Source organism: Arachis stenosperma, chromosome 1, assembly GCF_014773155.1.
Source record: "Arachis stenosperma cultivar V10309 chromosome 1, arast.V10309.gnm1.PFL2, whole genome shotgun sequence".
In the NCBI taxonomy this organism is placed as follows: domain Eukaryota; kingdom Viridiplantae; phylum Streptophyta; class Magnoliopsida; order Fabales; family Fabaceae; genus Arachis; species Arachis stenosperma.
Genome location: NC_080377.1, coordinates 18,505,935 through 18,510,955, shown reverse-complemented (window position 1 = coordinate 18,510,955; position 5,021 = coordinate 18,505,935).

Below are 5,021 nucleotides of genomic sequence, written 5' to 3'. Positions count from 1 at the left end.
TATTTCTTCTTCTTCTACTCTCTTCTTTCTTCTTTTGCTCGAGGACGAGCAAACCTTTTAAGTTTGGTGTGGTAAAAGTATTGCTTTTTGTTTTTCCATAACCATTTATGGCATCCAAGGCCGGAGAAATCTCTAGAAAGAGGAAAGGGAAGGCAAAAGCTTTCACCTCCGAGTCATGGAAGATAGAGAGATTCATCTCAAGGGTGCATCAAGACCACTTCTATGAAGTTGTGGCCTTGAAGAAGGTGATCCCCGAGGTCCCTTTCAAACTCAAAAAGAGCGAATATCTGGAGATCCGACATGAGATCCGAAGAAGAGGTTGGGAAGTTCGTACCAACCACATTCAACAAGTCGGAATCTTAATGGTTCAAGAGTTCTATGCCAATGCATGGATCACCAAGAACCATGATCAAAGTGTGAACCCAGACCCAAAGAATTGGCTTACAATGGTTCGGGGGAAATGCTTAGATTTTAGTCCGGAAAATGTAAGGTTGGCATTCAACTTGCCCATGATGCAAGGAGATGAACACCCTTACACTAGAAGGGTCAACTTTGATCAAAGGTTGGACCAAGTCCTCATAGACATCTGTGAAAAGGGCACCCAATGGAAGAGAGATTCAAGAGGGAAGCCGGTTCAACTGAGGAGACATGACCTCAAGCCCGTGGCTAGGGGATGGTTGGAGTTTATCCAACGCTCAATCATTCCCACTAGCAACCGGTCTGAAGTTACTATAGACCAGGCCATCATGATTCATAGCATCATGATTGGAGAAGAAGTAGAAGTTCATGAGGTTATAGCCCAAGAACTTTATAAGGTTGCGGACAAGTCCTCTACCTTGGCAAGGTTAGCCTTTCCTCATCTCAGTTGTCACCTCTGTTATTCAGTTGGAGTTGACATAGAGGGAGACATCCCCATTGATGAGGACAAGCCCATCACTAAGAAAATGATGGAGCAAACAAGAGATCCCACTCATCATGAAATCCCTGAGATGCCTCAAGGGATGCATTTTCCTCTACAAAACTATTGGGAGCAAATCAACACCTCCCTAGGAGAATTGAGTTCCAACATGGGACAACTAAGGGTGGAGCACCAAGAACATTCCATCCTCCTCCATGAAATTAGAGAAGATCAAAGAATCATGAGAGAGGAGCAACAAAGGCAAGGAAGAGACATTGAGGAGCTCAAGCACTCCATAAGATCTTCAAGAGGAAGAACAAGCCGCCATCACTAAGGTGGACCCGTTCTTTAATTTTCTTGTTCTTTATTTTCTTGTTTTTCGAATTTTATGCTTATGTTTATCCATGTTTGTGTCTTATTACATGATCATTAGTGTCTTAGTGTCTATGCCTTAAAGTTATGAATGTCCTATGAATCCATCACCTTTCTTAAATGAAAAATGTTCTTAATTGAAAAAGAGAAGAATTGCATGAATTTTGAATTTTATAACAGATTAATTATTTTGATGTGGTGGCAATACTTTTGTTTTCTGAATGTATGCTTAAACAGTGCATATGTCTTTTGAATTTGTTGTTCATGAATGTTGGCTCTTGAAAGAATGATGAAAAAGGAGACATGTTACTGAGGATCTGAAAAATCATAAAAATGATTCTTGAAGCAAGAAAAAGCAGTGAATAATCAAAAAAAAAAAGAGGAGAAAAAACGAAAAAAAAGGGAGAAAAACGAAAAAAAAAAGAGAAAGAAAAAGAAAAATAATAATAATAATAATAATAATAAAGTTGTGATCCAAGGCAAAAAGAGTGTGCTTAAGAACCCTGGACACCTCTAATTGGGGATTCTAGCAAAGCTGAGTCACAATCTGAAAAGGTTCACCCAATTATGTGTCTGTGGCATGTATGTATCCGGTGGTAATACTGGAAGACAGAGTGCTTTGGGTCACGGCCAAGACTCATAAAGTAGCTGTGTTCAAGAATCATCATACTTAACTAGAAGAATCAATAACACTATCTGGATTCTGAGTTCCTATAGAAGCCAATCATTCTGAATTTCAAAGGATAAAGTGAGATGCCAAAACTGTTCAGAGGCAAAAAGTTAAAAGCCCCGCTCATCTAATTAATACTGATCTTCATATATGTTTTTGGAATTAATTGCATATTCTCTTCTCTTTGTCTTATTTGATTTTCAGTTGCTTGGGGACAAGCAACAATTTAAGTTTGGTGTTGTGATGAGCGGATAATTTATACGCTTTTTGGCATTGTTTTTAGTATGTTTTAGTTAGTTTTTAGTATATTTTTATTAGTTTTTAGTTAAAATTCACTTTTCTGGACTTTACTATGAGTTTGTGTGTTTTTCTGTGATTTCAGGTATTTTCTGGCTGAAATTGAGGGACCCGAGCAAAAATCTGATTCAGAGGCTGAAAAAGACTGCGGATGCTGTTGGATTCTGACCTCCCTACACTCGAAGTGGATTTTCTGGAGCTACAGAAGCCCAATTGGCGCGCTCTCAACGGCGTTGGAAAGTAGACATCCTGGGCTTTCCAGCAATGTATAATAGTCCATACTTTGCCCAATATTTGATGGCCCAAACCGGCGTTCCAAATCAGCTCAAAACTGCCCGGCGTTAAACGCCTGAACTGGCACAAGAATGGGAGTTAAACGCCCAAACTGGCACAAAAGCTGGCGTTTAACTCCAAGAAAAGTCTCTACACATAAAAGCTTCAATGCTCAGCCCAAGCACACACCAAGTGGGCCCGGAAGTGGATTTTTATGTCATTTACTCATTTCTGTAAACCCTAGTCTACTAGTTCTCTACAAATAGGACCTTTTTGCTATTGTATTTTCATCTTTTGATCATTTTCGATCTTAGGATCATCTTTGGACGTCTAGTTTTTAGATTATTGGGAGGCTGGCCTCACGGCCATGCCTAGACCTTGTTCTTATGTATTTTCAACGGTGGAGTTTCTACACACCATAGATTAAGGTGTGGAGCTCTGCTGTACCTCGAGTATTAATGCAATTACTATTGTTCTTCTATTCAATTCAGCTTGTTCTTATTCCAAGATATTCATTCGTACCCAAGAACTTGATGAATGTGATGATTATGTGACGCTCATCATCATTCTCACTTATGAACGCGTGCCTGACAACCACTCCCGTTCTACGAGCAAACAAGGCTTGAATGTTCATCTCTTGGATTCCTTAATCGGAATCTTCGTGGTATAAGCTAGAATTGATGGCGGCATTCAAGAGAATCCGGAAGGTCTAAACCTTGTCTGTGGTATTCTGAGTAGGATTCAATGATTGAATGACTGTGACGAGCTTCAAACTCCTGAAGGCTGGGTGTTAGTGACAGACGCAAAAGAATCAATGGATTCTATTCCAACCTGATTGAGAACCGACAGATGATTAGCCGTGCCGTGACAGGGTGCGTTGAACATTTTCACTGAGAGGACGGGACTGTAGCCACTGACAATGGTGATGCCCAACATACAGCTTGCCATGGAAAGGAGTAAGAAGGATTGGATGAAGACAGTAGGAAAGCAGAGAAACGAAAGGGACAAAGCATCTCCATACGCTTATCTGAAATTCTCACCAATGAATTACATAAGTATCTCTATCTTTATGTTTTATGCTTTATTCATAAATCATCCATAACCATTTGAATCTGCCTGACTAAGATTTACAAGGTGACCATAGCTTGCTTCATACCAACAATCTCCGTGGGATCGACCCTTACTCGTGTAAGGTTTATTACTTGGACGACCCAGTGCACTTGCTGGTTAGTTGTGCGAAGTTGTGAAATTATGTTTAGACCATGGTATTGAGCACCAAGTTTTTGGAGCCATTACCGGGGATTGTTTGAGTTGTGAAAAGTAGAGATCACAATTTCGTGCACCAGTAGCCAAGACTTGTAAGGGTGTTTTGTGGTGGAGAACTTGGGTAGGTAGGCGATTTAGTAAGTACGCAGAGGTCGCTATAGCTTCAGGCCAAAAAGTTTTTGGAACATGTGCATCAAAAAGCATGGCTCGGGTCATCTCAAGTAACTTACGATTTTGTCGCTCAGCCACACCATTTTGTTGGGGTGTATTTGTGCAGAAAGTTTGATAGATAAGACCATTTTTCATAAAAAATCGTGTATTGATTGGTTTATAAATTTTCAACCATTATCTAAGTGAAGTACTTGGATTTTCTTGTTGAATTGAGTTTGAATCATTTGGTAGAAAGCAAAGAACTTATCAGGTACTTCAGATTTGTGTTTTAAAAAATCTACCCAAGTCATGCTAGAGAAATCGTCCACAAATAACACAAAATATTAAAAATTATTATGGAAAATAGGGGCTGGGCCCACACATCAGAGTGTATTAGAGAAAAACTGGAATTGACTCTAGTGTTGATTGGAGGAAAAGAAACTCTGTGATTTTTTGCACGAATACAAGTTTCACATTTGAGGGGTTCAGTACTACTTGTAAAAAGACTAGGAAATAGAAACTTGAGGTACCCAAATGAAGGATATCCTGTGCCATAACCAAAGTTGTCTAGTAACTGTTCCGTGAGCAAGCATGGCATGACCCTAGTGTGCTACTTCATCAACGTAGTAAAGATCTTCTCGCTCAGTACCACACCCAATGATCTCCTTCGTAAGAATGTCCTGTAAAAGACAAAAGGTAGAGTACATGAGTATCACACAATTTAGTTCCTTTGTTACTTGGTTAACATATAATAATTTTGAGGATAGTGCAGGGACATAGAGACAATTTTTTAATTTCAATTTTTTTAAAAAAGTAATGGAGCCCCCTCCTTTAACATCAATTAATTCTCCACTAGCTATTTCAATATGGACTTTTGAGGGTATAGTCAAGCTGTTAAAATCATGGAAGTTATGAGTCATAGTATCGGTAGTCCCACAATCGAAAATCCATTCATTTATCTTTTTAATTGGATTCTGATTTTGAGTCTCCCCTTTATATTGAGTCACCGTCTGGGCTGAGCAGTCAAGGAGTTCAGTCGTCCTTGCCCTTACCGCCGCTGTCTTGCCATTGTGACTTGCTTCCTCTCTTCTGGCC